This window comes from Bufo bufo, unplaced genomic scaffold (assembly GCF_905171765.1).
Source record: "Bufo bufo unplaced genomic scaffold, aBufBuf1.1, whole genome shotgun sequence".
In the NCBI taxonomy this organism is placed as follows: domain Eukaryota; kingdom Metazoa; phylum Chordata; class Amphibia; order Anura; family Bufonidae; genus Bufo; species Bufo bufo.
Window position 1 is genome coordinate 27,983 of NW_024400042.1, and position 17,742 is coordinate 45,724.

A 17,742-nucleotide genomic window follows, 5' to 3' on the forward strand; every position below is an offset into this window, starting at 1 on the left:
CCTGTCACCCAGCGCTTTAAAAAATAGGCCTCACATTTATATTAATCAAAATCTGTACTACTTTAGCTGGTCAAGTTATTTTTATTGACCGTAAAAGCACTGTTTTTGTTCTGGGTTGAAAAACAATTCCCAAATTTGCAATTCTCAAAATTAGTGGTTTCTGCTGTATCAGGCCTACTTTAAATATATCCCTAAAAGGGTATATTAGATTCAAGGTGCTGATAGGGTCATTCTGAAAAACTTAAGGGTATACCTGTCACACAGCGCCTAAAAACTATATTCTGCTAAATATGTCATTACTGCTGTGCCTGTATTAGTGTAATACGGTACCTAAATAGATAGCCAAATAGTGTTAGGTGTCTGTAAAAAAAGGCCTGAATTTGAATTCAATACATTGGCCCGAATAATATTTTTCTTATTGTGGTGAACGGTAACAATGAGGAAAACATCTAGTAAGAAACGCGGACGAAGACATGGTCGTGGTGGTGTTAGTGGACCCTCTGGTGCTGGGAGAGGACGTGGCCGTTCTGCCACAGCCACACGTCCTAGTGTACCAGCTACCTCAGGTCCCAGTAGCCGCCAGAATTTACAGGGATATTTGGTGGGGCACAATGCCGTTCTAAGGATGGTAAGGCCTGAGCAGGTACAGGCATTAGTCAATTGGGTGGCCGACAGTGCATCCAGCACGTTCACATTATCTCCCACCCAGTCTTCTGCAGAAAGCGCACAGATGGCGCATGAAAACCAAGCCCATCAGTCTGTCACATCACCCCATGCATATCAGCCTGCTGTGCGACCAAAGTTAAGGGTTTTGTGCACAACTGTTTGTAAATATACATATTCTGTGTAATAGGTTTAAGATTTTTTTAAGATTTAAACACTACAATGTTTTCAAATAAAATAGTTTGTAATTTATAATTTGTTCAAATTATTTAGATTTTTTTAACATTTTAATAGATTAGCGTTGGACCATTAAATCGTTAACAGACTTTATAGAATAAATTTTGATTAAATAGAGGGTGTGTGGTTTCTGAAATGGGGTTATTTATTTGTCGCTGACACTATGTAGGCAACAAAAAGTGACTGCATAACCAAACTGTTATTGAATTATATTTCAGTTAATAAATTATCTAAACATGATATATGCATATGGCGATTGTAAACTTATACATTTATTTAATCTCTATTAATCTATATTGTAGCATCAAGTGATATTTTTATTTTGATTATATAATTTTATTTCTAATATTTTTTTAGATTAGTTACTTTTTGAACAAAGATGCCATTAAAATTTGGACTAAATTTTACCACTGTCATGAAGTACAATGTGTAATGATAAGATAGAACTATGCCCGTGAAAAGTAAACTCTTTTTAAAGTTATTAGCACAAAAATAGATACCTTTTAACCACCTCCGGACCGCCTAACGCAGGATTGCGTTCGGAGGTGGCAGCGCTGCGCAGAGTCACGCATATACGCGTCATCTCGCGAGACGCGAGATTTCGCTCAAAGCCGGCCCGCGCATGCGCATCGCGGGCCGGCAAAATTAAAAGAAGTATTTCGTCACCAGCCTGCCAGCAACGATCATTGGCTGGCAGGCTGGCGATTTTCAAAAAATCCAATCCAAAGTCATATAACAGATCATATTAGTAAATATGATCTGTTATATGGCTTGTCTGCTCCTGTGCTGGTCCTTTTCGTCGGTTGGATCCAGCACAGGAGCAGACTGAACTGTGAGTACACCAAACACTACACCTTAGCCCCAGATCACCCACCTGCACCCCAATTAACCCTTTGATCACCCCTTTGATCGCCCCTGTCAATCACTAGTGAAAGGAAAAAAAGTGATCAGTGTAAACTGTCACTTTTTTTTTTTCACTGGTATTGGCTGTTAGGTTTTAGGGATAGTTTAGGCCCCTTGGTTAGGTAGTTAGCGTCAGTTAGCGCCCACCCCACCGCACCGCAGTCACTTTTATTCGCTGTTTAGCGTATCGCTAATCAGCATTTGTACTTTTATAGTATCTGTAAGTGATCAAAACTGATCACGGTCAGATCTATAATAGTATTAGTGTCACCTTAGCTCGCCCTCCACCCAAAACGCAGTGTTTGCCCGATCAGGCCTGATCGGTCGCCCACACGTGCGTTCACCCACGCCCGCCCACCGCAGTGACAAAAAATTATTATTTTTTGATCACTGCACATTCATTTTACACGCACTGCGGCGATAAAAAAATCAGTTTTGATATTTTTTATCAACCGCAGCAGCCTCCGGTACTTCGCTAGCCTCCCCTTTGTAAGACAGGTTTGCTTTTTTTCTTGGGTAGTCTCAGGGAATACCCCTAAATTTAGTAGTCCAAAATGTCAAACAGGGGTATTCTTCTGAAGAGGCCTACAGGATTCTGACCCAGTCGGATGAGGAGTGGGAACCCTCATCTGACGAATCTAGCGGGTCAGAATATGAACCTGTGGAAAGCAGTGGCTCTCTGACCCAAAGTTCGGACGAGGAGGTGGAGGTCCCTGGCAGCACCAGGCGTACCCGGCCCCATGTCGCTAGACCACAGGTTACGCAGGATCCGCTTCAAGAGCAGCAGAGTGGGGCTGTCGCTGCCGGATCACGTGGTGAGGCATACACCAGCAGCGCAGCCCTTCCTGGACCTAGTACCAGCACTGCCGTACAACCTGGTGAAGTAGCGAGCACCAGAAGGGCAGTTGAAGCTGGTACGGTGGCACGTGCAATAGTTACCCCGTCGCAGCCACCGCAAAGACGGGCCCGTAGAGCCCCTAGAGTCCCTGAGGTGCTGGCAAATCCTGATTGGCAGTCACCAACTTCAGCCGCACCAGTAGTTCCCCCTTTCAACCGCCCAGTCTGGAGTTAGGGTTGAGACGGCTCAAATCGGTTCGGCCCTGGGATTTTTTGAGCTGTTCTTGACTGCGGAGCTCTTGGACTTAGTCGTGGCAGAGACCAACCAGTATGCCACACAATTTATAACCGCTAACCCGGGAGCTATTATGCCCAGCCTTTCCGGTGGAAACCAGTCCAAGTTTCCGAGCTTAAAATTTTTTTGGGCCTTCTCCTCAACATGGGCCTGACAAAAAAGCATGAATTGCGGTCATATTGGTCAACGCACCCAATTCATCACATGCCCATGTTCTCTGCTGCTATGTCCAGGACACGATTTGAGACCATCCTACGTTTTCTGCATTTTAGCGACAATACCACCTCCCGTCCCAGAGGCCACCCTGCTTTTGACGGCTCCACAAAATTCGGCCCCTCATAGACCATTTCAACCTGAAATTTGCAGATTTGTATACCCCTGAGCAAAACATCTGCGTAGACGAGTCCCTAATACATTTTACCGGGCGCCTTGGCTTCAAACAATACATCCCAAGCAAGCGTGCCCGGTATGGGGTCAAATTGTATAAGCTCTGTGAAAGGGCCACAGGCTATACCCACAAATTTCGGATCTATGAGGGAAAAGATCAGACCCTGGAGCCGGTCGGTTGCCCTGACTACCTGGGGAGCAGTGGGAAGACAGTCTGGGACTTGGTGTCACCCTTATTCGGCAAGGGGTACCATCTTTATGTGGACAATTTCTACACAAGTGTGGCCCTCTTTAGGCATTTGTTTCTAGAACGGATTTGCGCCTGTGGCACCATGCGAACTAGTCGCGTGGGCTTCCCCCAACGGCTTGTAACCACCCGTCTTGCAAGGGGGCAGAGGGCTGCCTTGTGTAACGAAGAACTGCTCGCGGTGAAATGGAGAGACAAGCGTGACGTTTACATGCTCTCCTCCATTCACGCAGACACGACAATCCAAATTGAGCGAGCAACCCGTGTCATTGAAAAGCCCCTCTGTGTCCACGACTATAATGCGCTCATGGGAGGGGTGGACTTCAATGACCAGATGTTGTCTCCGTATTTAGTTTCCCGCAGAACCAGACGCTGGTATAAGAAGGTGTCTGTATATTTAATTCAATTGGCGCTCTACAATAGTTTTGTTCTCTACAGTAAGGCTGGGAGAACAGGATCCTTCCTCAAATTCCAGGAAGAGATCATCGAGAACCTCCTTTACCCAGGAGGTTCCGTGGCCCCATCCACCAGTGTAGTTAGCCGTCTACACGAGCGACATTTCCCCAGTGTCGTTCCTGGTACCTCAACCCAACCGTCACCCCGAAAAAGATGTCGTGTCTGTAGCAGGAGTGGAATAAGGCGTGACACCCGCTATTTCTGTCCTGACTGTGCTGACCACCCTGCCCTATGCTATGGAGAGTGTTTCCGGAAGTACCACACACAGGTACACTTAGCATAGGGATCACATCTCACCAGGACAGGCACACAGGGCTATTAGGGCCCATTCACTCACAGCTGCTGCAAACCTCTCCTTTCACCTGGGATAAAGTGCATAATGTACTTCGCCACATCTTTGGGCGATTTGCGCTTTGCACATTGTCCCATGGGGAAGGAGAGGTTTGTTCTATAAAAGGTAAAAAAAACTAAACAAAAAAAAAAATACCGGTAAGTAAAAAAGTTAAATGTTCAGTTAAAAAAGTTTAAAAAAAGTTTCTATGTTCTGTTCAACAGTTAATAAAGTTATTGCTTTGCGGCCTGGTTTTTTCTTTTTTGTTTTGTTTTTTTTACCTTTCAGGTGGACCAACCGATCGACTAGCTGCAGCACTGATGTGCATTCGGACAGAAGCATTGCGCTGCTGTCAGATTACACGCAAGTCGGTGTATGCGGCGCTGCAAGACGAGATTTCTCCTCTGCAGTAAAAGATACGTTTGCCGAGGCATATGAGCTGAGGAGGTGGCGGTGTTCATATACTTTGGCAAACACTTTGTATATATAAAAAAAAAATCCCGGCAATGATTTATTCATCCACATCGATTGATGTGAATGGAGAAATCTGGTTTGCCAGGGCATACGAGCTGAAGTGGGTATGGATGTTGGGCGGAGCTCCTATGTCCTGGCAGACGCCTTTCCCCTCCTTTTTCTTTTTTGGCAGAGATTTTTTCATCCACATTGATCGATGCGAATGAAGAAATCTGTGCCGTTCATTTTTTTCTTTCAGCCCAGAGGCTGAACGGAAAAAAAAATCTCATTACCCGTATGCTCAATATAAGGAGAATAGCAGAAACTCCTAATGCTGGGCATACATGTAATGATTGCGGAGACCCTCAAATGCCAGGGCAGTACAAACACCCCACAAATAACACCATTTTGGAAAGAAGACACCCCAAGGTATTCGCTGAGGGGCATATTGAGTCCATGAAAGATTGAAATTTTTGTCCCAAGTTAGCGGAAAGGGAGACTTTGTGAGAACAAAATCAAAAAAATCAATTTCCGCTAACTTGTGCCAAATTTTTTTTTTTTCAATGAACTCGCCATGCCCCTCATTGAATACCTTGGGGTGTCTTCTTTCCAAAATGGGGTCACATGTGGGGTATTTATACTGCCCTGGCATTTTAGGGGCCCCAAAGCGTGAGAAGAAGTCTGGTATCCAAATGTCTAAAAATGCCCTCCTAAAAGGAATTTGGGCACCTTTGCCCACCTAGGCTGCCAAAAGTGTCACACATGTGGTATCTCCGTATTCAGCAGAAGTTGGGGAATATGTTTTGGGGTGTCATTTTACATATACCCATGCTGGGTGAGATAAATATCTTGGTCAAATGCCAACTTTGTATAAAAAAAATGGGAAAAGTTGTCTTTTGCCAAGATATTTCTCTCACCCAGCATGGGTATATGTAAAAAGACACCCCAAAACACATTCCCCACCTCCCTGAGTACGGAGATACCAGATGTGTGACACTTTTTTGCAGCCTAGGTGGGCAAAGGGGCCCACATTCCAAAGAGCACCTTTCGGATTTCACAGGTCATTTACCTACTTACCAGACATTAGGGCCCCTGGAAAATGCCAGGGCAGTATAACTACCCCACAAGTGACCCCATTTTGCAAAGAAGACACCCCAAGGTATTCCGTGAGGGGCATGGCAAGTTCCTAGAATTTTTTATTTTTTGTCACAAGTTAGTGGAAAATGATGATTTTTATTTTTTATTTTTTTTTCATACAAAGTCTCATATTCCACTAACTTGTGACAAAAAATAAAAATTTCCATGAACTCACTATGCCTATCAGCGAATACCTTGGGGTCTCTTCTTTCCAAAATGGGGTCACTTGTGGGGTAGTTATACTGCCCTGGCATTCTAGGGGCCCAAATGTGTGGTAAGGAGTTTGAAATCAAATTCAGTAAAAAATGACCTATGAAATCCAAAAGGTGCTCTTTGGAATGTGGGCCCCTTTGCCCACCTAGGCTGCAAAAAAGTGTCACACATCTGGTATCCCCGTACTCAGGAGAAGTTGAGGAATGTTTTTTGGGGTGTCTTTTTACATATACCCATGCTGGGTGAGATAAATATCTTGGTCAAATGCCAACTTTGTATAAAAAAATGGGAAAAGTTGTCTTTTGCCAAGATATTTCTCTCACCCAGCATGGGTATATGTAAAATGACACCCCAAAACACATTCCCCACCTTCTCCTGAGTACGGAGATACCAGATGTGTGACACTTTTTTGCAGCCTAGGTGGGCAAAGGGGCCCATATTCCAAAGAGCACCTTTCGGATTTGACAGGTCATTTTTTTCAGAATTTGATTTCAAACTCCTTACCACACATTTGGGCCCCTAGAATGCCAGGGCAGTATAACTACCCCACAAGTGACCCCATTTTGGAAAGAAGACACCCCAAGGTATTCCGTGAGGGGCATGGCAAGTTCCTAGAATTTTTTATTTTTTGTCACAAGTTAGTGGAAAATGATGATTTTTTTTTTTTTTTTTTTTTCATACAAAGTCTCATATTCCACTAACTTGTGACAAAAAATAAAAACTTCCATGAACTCACTATGCCCATCAGCGAATACCTTGGGGTGTCTTCTTTCCAAAATGGGGTCACTTGTGGGGTAGTTATACTGCCCTGGCATTCTAGGGGCCCAAATGTGTGGTAAGGAGTTTGAAATCAAATTCTGAAAAAAATGACCTGTCAAATCCGAAAGGTGCTCTTTGGAATATGGGCCCCTTTGCCCACCTAGGCTGCAAAAAAGTGTCACACATCTGGTATCTCCGTACTCAGGAGAAGGTGGGGAATGTGTTTTGGGGTGTCATTTTACATATACCCATGCTGGGTGAGAGAAATATCTTGGCAAAAGACAACTTTTCCCATTTTTTTATACAAAGTTGGCATTTGACCAAGATATTTATCTCACCCAGCATGGGTATATGTAAAAAGACACCCCAAAACACATTCCTCAACTTCTCCTGAGTACGGGGATACCAGATGTGTGACACTTTTTTGCAGCCTAGGTGGGCAAAGGGGCCCACATTCCAAAGAGCACCTTTTGGATTTCATAGGTCATTTTTTACTGAATTTGATTTCAAACTCCTTACCACACATTTGGGCCCCTAGAATGCCAGGGCAGTATAACTACCCCACAAGTGACCCCATTTTGGAAAGAAGAGACCCCAAGGTATTCGCTGATGGGCATAGTGAGTTCATGGAAGTTTTTATTTTTTGTCACAAGTTAGTGGAATATGAGACTTTGTATGAAAAAAAAAAAAAAAAAAAAATCATAATTTTCCACTAACTTGTGACAAAAAATAAAAAATTCTAGGAACTCGCCATGCCCCTCACGGAATACCTTGGGGTGTCTTCTTTCCAAAATGGGGTCACTTGTGGGGTAGTTATACTGCCCTGTCATTCTAGGGGCCCAAATGTGTGGTAAGGAGTTTGAAATCAAATTCTGAAAAAAATGACCTGTCAAATCCGAAAGGTGCTCTTTGGAATATGGGCCCCTTTGCCCACCTAGGCTGCAAAAAAGTGTCACACATCTGGTATCTCCGTACTCAGGAGAAGGTGGGGAATGTGTTTTGGGGTGTCATTTTATATATACCCATGCTGGGTGAGATAAATATCTTGGTGAAATGCCAACTTTGTATAAAAAAATGGGAAAAGTTGTCTTTTGCCAAGATATTTCTCTCACCCAGCATGGGTATATGTAAAATGACACCCCAAAACACATTCCCCACCTTCTCCTGAGTACGGAGATACCAGATGTGTGACACTTTTTTGCAGCCTAGGTGGGCAAAGGGGCCATATTCCAAAGAGCACCTTTCGGATTTGACAGGTCATTTTTTTCAGAATTTGATTTCAAACTCCTTACCACACATTTGGGCCCCTAGAATGCCAGGGCAGTATAACTACCCCACAAGTGACCCCATTTTGGAAAGAAGAGACCCCAAGGTATTTCGTTATGGGCATAGTGAGTTCATAGAAGTTTTTATTTTTTGTCACAAGTTAGTGGAATATGAGACTTTGTAAGAAAAAAAAAAAAAAAAAAAAAATCATCATTTTCCGCTAACTTGTGACAAAAAATAAAAAGTTCTATGAACTCACTATGCCCATCAGCGAATACCTTAGGGTGTGTACTTTCCGAAATGGGGTCATTTGTGGGTGTTTGTACTGTCTGGGCATTGCAGAACCTCAGGAAACATGACAGGTGCTCAGAAAGTCAGAGCTGCTTCAAAAAGCGGAAATTCACATTTTTGTACCATAGTTTGTAAACGCTATAACTTTTACCCAAACCATTTTTTTTTTACCCAAACATTTTTTTTTATCAAAGACATGTAGAACTATAAATTTAGAGCAAAATTTCTATATGGATGTCGTTTTTTTTTGCAAAATTTTACAACTGAAAGTGAAAAATGTCATTTTTTTGCAAAAAAAATCGTTAAATTTCGATTAATAACAAAAAAAGTAAAAATGTCAGCAGCAATGAAATACCACCAAATGAAAGCTCTATTAGTGAGAAGAAAAGGAGGTAAAATTCATTTGGGTGGTAAGTTGCATGACCGAGCAATAAACCGTGAAAGTAGTGTAGGTCAGAAGTGTAAAAAGTGGCCTCGTCTTTCAGGGTGTTTAAACCATAGGGGCTGAGGTGGTTAATATTTAAGAAAATTTTTTAATTAGCGTTAAAGTAAAAATGGGCATGGGGTACTGAGGGTTAATGTTTATAAATATGTGATGTATACATAATTACAATGATGTGTGCACATATTTACCCTCCTGGTGCGGGGTGGTGACCAACGCCTGGTCGTCTTCCTCAGGAGCTGGGGTGGGTTCGGCAGATGCCACCTCCACAACATTCCCCACATCAGGTGGGTTGGTGGCACCACCTCTAAAACTGTGGGAGGGGCCAGCCTGCTCATCCTCCTCCTCCTCCTCCCCTGCGGAGACCTCCACCAGATGTAAATCCGCCGTGGTTACACGGCGGCGGGCCTTTGGAACTGGAAGACCTGTAATCACACAACATTTGGATTTAGGCTCAATTTAAACGTCCGTAATGTGTTTTTCTTATCCACCCACACAAAAAAAAAAAAAAAAGAAAACCGGCAATGTGCGTGACGCATTTTGAAGACCGCACGTCAATGGCAATAATATAATATGACTATTCTTGGCCTCAATTTAGGACAATAATACAAGGATTATTAATATATATCATCCAAAATACAGGAAAAAGTATTTGTTAAAAGGTGTAAATATTATATTTAATGTTCACGTTATAAGATCGGATTGTATTGCGATTGTGGGTGGGGTCTGATCAATCGCACATTGGCCAGTTGAGCTGATATGTACCTGTCTAGTGAAGTGACGGTACGGTATGGGGTGTACAGCTGGTTCGCCTCCCCGTGGTGCACCCTGGGTAACGCTAAATGAACCAGCAAATAATGGCAGGAAGAACTTTTTAGTTTTTCTCCAGACCAATAAGACATAAACTCGAATAAATAGTGTTTGTATGTGGTATACAGTGTGTGGTAGGAAAATGTATATGCAATGTGCATGTGCTTGATATTTCTTTGCTGCCCATACATACATACATACTTGCTAAATAAAAAGTGCTGTGATGGCAAAACAATACTTATTACAACAATGATGAATATCTAATCAGACATCATAAAAGATGAAGTTATATTTAGTGCAAAAATATATTCGTTCATTTTTTTTAAAGAACTGAAATGTGGACCCAGAAGTGCGGGTCCGCTTTTCTGGAGACGGGACGCACATCGTGCGGCACCCTTAGAGATGAATGGGTCCTCAAGTCAGTTCAGAAAAATAAATTATGAAATTGAGCACTTGTGAATGGGCCCTTAGAGAAACAACTCAGAACTAATAAGAAATGCTAAGTAAGGCTATTTTCACAATAGCAGCAGAGAGCTCTGGAACCTCGGATCCGTCCTGCCGCTAGTTTACGTGTGGCTCAGGAATACCGCTCCGGACCCATTGACTGTAGTGGGAACGGGGCGTCATACCAAGGCTACAACGATAAACCATGCTGAGAGGTGCACAGAATAAAACTAGAACATGTCGGCATGGTTTGCAGATGTTCATGCCCAGGAATAACGCCACAATCCCTTGAAAGTCAATGGTGATGGAGCTGTAGTATGGGGCCACACGTACACTAGCGGCAGGACGGATCCGACAAGCTGTTCACATGAGGGAACAGCCTGGCGACGTCCATGCCGCTATTGTGAAACTAATCTAAGTGGGGGATGTATGTAATGTAATGATGGATGGGGACTTTTATTGTAAGGCTCCTTTCACATGAGCAAGTTTTCCGCGCGGGTGCAATGCGTTACGTGAAAGAATAGCACCCACACTGTATCCTGACCCATTCATTTCAATGGATCTGTGTACATGAGCGTTGTTTTTGACGTATCAGTTCTGCGTTGCATGAAAATCGCAGCATTTTCTATATTCTGCGTTTTTCAAGCAGCCCTGGCCCCATAGAAGTGAATGGGGCTGCGTGAAAAACGCATTGCATCCGCAAGCAAGTGGGGGTGTGATCCGTTTTTCAGTGATGGTTGCTAAGAGATGTTGTGTCTAAACCTGCAGTTTTTTATCACGCGCATGAAAAACGCATCAAAACACATTGCACCCGCGTGTAAAAAAACTGAATGCAATCGCAGATTAAACTGAGTCAACTTTATTGCAAAATAGTGCGAGTTTCACTGAACACACCCTGGACGTATCTGGACCTAATCCGTCCGTGTGAAAGGGGCCTAAGGGCTGTTTCACACGAGCGGATGACGTGCGTGACATCCGCTGCGTGAATGACAGCCAAGACCCGATGCGGACAGCAGAAGCACGGAGCATTAACATGACTGATAATGCTCCGTGCCTCTCTGTGACCTCTTTACTACGAAATCACAGTGAGATAAAGTTGTCACTGTGATTTTGTAGTATAGAGATCACAGAGAGGCACGGAGCATTATCAGTCATGTTAATGCTCCGTGCCTCTGCAGTCTGCATCGGGTCTTGGCTGTCATTCACGGAGCGGATGTCACGCACGGAATCTGCTCGTGTGAAACAGCCCTAATACAGATTGATGATTGCTGTTTATCTAGATATACACACACACATATATTTATTATTATGTGTGTGTGCAAAGTACAAAATCAGCCGGTTACATCATACATCACTACCGCGCTGTGTGGATAAATATATATACACTCACAGCGAGGGAGAGATGTATGAGGTAAAGGGATGATTTGCTATGTTTCACAACAGGTAAAAAGAAGTAATAATTTGTAACGGGTGATTAAAAAATAAGTACCAGGGCAGACTCTCTCACTGAGCTCTTTGACCCAGGCCGGGTGCCTCCTCTTCAGATCCGACCACTTTTTAACCAATTTGCAACTCGTCGTGGGTCCGTCCAAATTTTTTTTTCAAATCCTTGACGACCCCCTCGACGATTGCCCTCTTCTCCGCCTGCTTCCGGGTCCTGTCATATCCCTTCTTCAACATGCGCTGCAGGATAAAGATGCAAACATGTATTACAAAATTTATGAAATACAAGGATTATTAATAAATATCATCCAAAACACAGCAAAAAGTATTTGTTAGAAGGTGGAAATATTATATTTAATGTTAACGTTATAAGATCTGATTGTATTGCGATTGTATGTGGGTGGGGTCTGAGCAATCGGATATTGGCCGGCTGAGCTGATATGTACCTGTCTAATAAGTGACGGTACGATATGGGGTGTACAGCTGGTTCGCCTCCCCGTGGTGCACCCTGGGTAACGCTAAATGAACCAGCAAATAATGGCAGGAAGAAATTTTCAATTCTTCTCCAGACCAATAAGACATGGGGCCAGATTTATCATTAGCTCAAGTCAGAATAATGGAGTGAAAAAGTTGCAAGAAAATGCGCAAACGCTAAAACTGCGCAGTGGGCATGTTTTCTTATGTAGATAAATCTCTAGACAGATTTACTATTGGGACTATTAAAAAAGTTGCTAAAAAAATGCGCTAGTTCACTCCAGTGAGGACCATGCTTATCTTCTGAGAGTTTTTAACCACTTTCCGTCCGCCCATAGGATATAAACGTCCTATAGGTGGACCTCTATTTCTGAAACCACGTTTTAAAACGTCCGTTCAGAAAGTGCAGCTGCTGATCGGGTTGCCCGCTGTCAGTGACAGCAGGGCAACCCAGAGAGAAGGCAGGGACAGTGCCCAGGTGTCCTTGCCTTCCGGATCGCTGCAGACACAGCGATCACTAAGCGCTGTGTCTGCAGAGAAGGAAGCGCTGTGCGCTTCCTGTTCCGGCCCAGCGGTCATGTGACCGCCGTGACCGGAGAGTGCAGGAGCTGTGTGAGGTCAGCCCTGCTGTGAGGCTGTACAGCACAGGATTGCTGCTGTACAGCCTCTATAGGGGTGCATTTCCACTGTAACTGGGGCTACTATGTCAGCCCCAGTTACAGGAGAAATCAACAGTGAAAAAAAAGTTAAGTAAATGTCCCCCAGAGCTCTTGTATGACCTTATGGGGGACGAAAAGTGTAAAATTAAAAATAAATAAATAAAGGGTTGAAAAAATAAAATAAAAAAAAGTTTCACATGTAAAAAAAAAAAAAAAAAGGCCCCAAATAAGGAATACATTTTTTTTTCTAAAAATAGAAAAAATAAAATAAAATAGACATATTTGGTATTTCCGCGTCCGTAAAAACACGCTCTATAAAAATATCACATGACCTAACCCCTCGGGTGAACACAGTGAAAAAATAAAAAAAAACTGTGTCAAAAATAAATATATTTGTCAACTTGCATCACAAAAGGTGCAACACCAAGTGATCAAAAACGCGTATGTCCCACAAAATTTACTAATAAAACAGTCACCTTATACCGCAAAAAATGAGCCCCTACATAAGAAAATCTCTCAAAAAATAAAAAAACTATAGCTCTTAGAACATGGAGACACTAAAACATAATTTTTAGGGTTTCAAAAATGCTATTATTGTGTTAAAGTGAAACAAATAAAAAAAAAGTATACATATTAGGTATTGCCGCGTCCGTAAAAACCAGCTCTATAAAAATATCACATGAGCTAACCCCTCAGATGAACACCGTAAAAAAAAAAATATTTTGCATCACAAAAGGTGCAACACCAAGTGATCAAAAACGCGTATGTCCCAAAAAATGGTACCAATAAAACCGTCACCTCATCCCGCAAAAAATGAGCCCCTACATAAGAAAATCTCTCTCAAAAAAAAATATATAGCTCTTAGAACATGGAGACAATAAAACATCATTTTTGCTGTCCATACATACATACATACATACATACATACATACATCTTACAAAAGTGCTGTGATGTCAAAACAATACTTATTACAACAATGATGATTATCTAATCAGACATGATTAAAAATAAAGTTAGATTTAGTGCGCATATATATCCGCATGTTTAATACTATATTCGCGCATGCGCATTTATGCGGATATAATAAACGGATATAATAAACATACTATTGCTTATTACTTAATAATTGCAATACTATACAAATATGGTGCGAACATGCGTTCAAAATGTTATGACATGAAGTTTTGTACTTACGGTTAGCAGGAGTTCATCCTCTTCGTCATGAAATTTTGTGCCCACCATTATCTCTTCTCAGGAAGAATCACTCTTAAAATGGAGCTGACGTACTTGCGATAAACCACGCCTATAATGCGCGCGCGCGCACGTGCGCATGTGCGCACGCACGTGCGCATGTGCGCAAGCACAATCACAACACACTAACAGGTGGTGTATGTAGCGAATAAGCGACTATATCGAATAGGCAAATTATCTAACAGGCAGCGGTTAGGCGAATATTAGAATATTTGAAAAATGCTATTGACCCTGACGTACTTACGATAAACCACGCCTATAATGCGCGCACGTGCGCGCGAACAATAGCATCACATTATTTTAAGTGGTTAGGTAGCGAATAAAAGAATATAGCGAATAAGCGAATTATCCAGCCAGCTAATAGGCGAATTTTTGAAAAATGCTATTAACCCTGCCGCATTAGTTAAAATATACCATCGGAACTGAGTTTTCACGAACGTATGGAAAAATTAGATCCGATGGTATATTCTAACAACACAGTGAAGTGACGCCTGTAGGATTAGTTAAATGTATCGCATAATATGTATTATCGAATTATCGCATATGCGAAATAATAACGAATTCGAATATTCGCGAATATTTTTCGAATATTATTTCGAATATTCGCGAAATATCGCGAATTCGAATATGGGACATGCCGCTCAACACTAGTGAGCTGTTCCACTGTAGCATGTTCGTCCACCCTCACGCACTTTCATAGCTGATGTTTACCTTTCACCTCAGTGGCCCATGGAGGTCTGAAGTTAACATGTCGCATATTCGCAATGGTGCCATTTGTTCATTCACAATACGTTTTCACCACAGCAACACACACATGCATTTTCATGATGAACGGTTAACTTTAGTATAAAAATACTGGAAATAAAGTAGCGCGTTCCAGAAGAGTGGGGAGGTATGAGAGAAGTCTGTATGGCAGAGTGTCACCCAGCTAAAACTCTCTGTAGGGCTGTGCTGGAGGGTTGCCAGATTAACAGATCAAGTGTGACAGACATATCGAGACATATGGACGTCCCCGCGACAGTGGGTGATAGAAGATCTGTGAAACTGGGAACACGTGCTTTGATCAGACAGTTTTCCTTGTGGATCAATAGACATCTTTGTTGTTTCTGATACTGGCCACACCTCTAACCTCCAGGTGTTGCTATTGTGGTCATTTAACTTTCCTTATTGATGGTTGCTTCTCCCACAACTCTGTGCGGTTTATAGCTTTAGTTGTATCTGTGGTCATCTGGTGTTTGGTTCTTGGCTGAGTTCCTGTTGCTGCCATAGCTATTGGATGGTTAAGTATTTTCTTTTCCTTTTGCATTTTGTTTATCTGTGTGTTGTTTTTCCCCTGCCCTTTGTTATAGGCCTGATGGAGACTCCTGGTGGTCCTTCCTTTCTGGAGGAACAGGTAGTCTCAGTCCTGTCACTATTGCCAGGGTCTTATAGGGTGAATTAGGACTCTAGGTACTCCTGCGTATGAACTCACCTACCTTTGGGGTCTGTTCGTACTAATAGCCAGTCAGGACTGCGACTAGGGATTTGACTAGGTGTCCTTCTTTCTTCCCTAGCTTTCCTGCCTTGTTCCTTGTTCCCTCTCCTTTTTCGTCCAGTGTGGTGTCTCCCTCCCACACACAGAACAATACTTTTGAAACATATTGGCGGCTTGCTGGAATCTCTTACTGTCCCACACACGCGCGTGACATCAAGCCCCAATTGGCTGGCGGATCAGAAAGGCAATCTGGTTCCTGGCTCAGCGTGCAATCCCAGAGCTAGATGGGGTATTTAAGTCTGCTACCTACTTATGACAGCTGCCGATGATTGAGTATGCATCCTAGCTCAGTTTTGCACCTCTGTGCTTTGTAGGGTCTTTATTAACCCCTTATCTGCTGTATTTGATTCTTCTGATCCTCAAGGTATACTAAGTCTAGCGAGTTTCTAGATTAACCTCTTATTTGCAGTTTGAGCTCTATCTGCATCTCCTCGTTCTGACCCTGTCTACTACTCTTAGCACCCCACTCATTCTGGTGGGTCTACTTCTGGCGATCTCATACCTGTTTTCTTCTACTTTACTCAGTAATAGATTTCTTATTTTTTTTTTGGCACATTTTTGACACTTAAATGTTTTAGATGATGTAACAAATTTGAATATCAGACAAAGATAACTTGAGTAAATATAAAAAGCAGTTTTTAAATGTTGATTTCATTTATTAAGGGAAAAGAGTTATCCCAAACAGCCTGGTGCTATGTGAAAAAATTATTTAATTCCTGATTAACCACAGTTTTTGAAAAGCTGAGTTCAATTTCACTAGCCACACCCAGGCCTGATTACTGCCAGACCTGTAGAATTAAGAAATCACTTAGGGATCATGCACACGACTGCTGCTTTGCCTTCTGCAATTTGCGAATCTTCAAAATACGTATACCAGCCTTGTGCATTTCGCAGTTTGTGGAACGGAATGCCCCCCCCCCCTAATAGAACAGTCTTAGGCCCCTTTCACACGAGCGAGTTTTCCACGCGAGTGCAATGCGTGAAGTGAACGCATTGCACCCGCACTGAATCCGGACCCATTAATTTCTATGGGGCTGTGCACACGAGCGGTGATTTTCACGCATCACTTGTGCGTTGCGTGAAAATCGCAGCATGTTCTATATTCTTCATTTTTCAAGCAACGCAGGCCCCATAGAAGTGAATTGGGCTGCGTGAAAATCGCAAGCATCCGCAAGCAAGTGCGGATGCGTTGCGATTTTCACGCACGATTGCTAGGAGACGATCGAGATGGGGACCCGATCATTATTATTTTCCCTTATAACATGGTTATAAGGGAAAATAATGGCATTCTTAATACAGTATGCATAGTACAATAGGGCTGGAGGGGTTAAAAAATAAATAAATAATATAACTCACCTTAATCCACTTGATCGCGCAGCCGCATCTCTTCTGTCTTCATCTTTGCTGTGCACAGGAATAGGACCTTTGATGACGTCACAGGGCTCATCACATGGTCCGTCACATGATCCATCACCATGGTAAAAGATCATGTGATGGACCATGTGATGATCACAGTGACGTCATCAAAAGGTCCTATTCCTCAAAGAAGAAGACAGAAGAGAAGCCGGGCTGCGCCATCAAGTGGATTAAGGTGAGTTATATATATTTTTTTTTTACCCGTCCAGCCCTATTGTACTATGTATTCTGTATTAAGAATGCTATTATTTTCCCTTATAACCATGTTATAAGGAAAATAATACAATCTACACAACACCTAACCCAAACCCGAACTTCTGTGAAGTTCTGTAATTGGGTGTTATTAGGGAATTTGATCTGGAAAAGCATTTAGTAAGGGAATGAGGGACTAGTCACCCAGTTATGTTTACTATAGCTGTGTCACTGCCAGGTGTCATCTGATGCGCTATAGCGCACGTGCGCACCCCTCTCTCTGTCTTATGGGAGTAGGCATCTGGGTCCTAACTATCGTCCCCACCTAGAGGAGGGGATTTGACTATCTAAGGCAGCTTTACTTAAGAGTAAGTGCCCAAGCGTGGTTGTTGTACCTCTCGACTCCCGCTGAAGCTTCCTACTGTGTTCTGGACTGTCTGTTTATTGGATTTCATGACCCCGACTCTTCTTACTGTTTGTTTGCTGGATTATAAAAAGAGGAGAGACGGGTGGGTCGGGTGTGATGGGATCACACTTAACGCAACTTGCTCCTATAACCCCAACATCAGCGCCAATCCACTGGGATCTGTTTAGTGTTGCC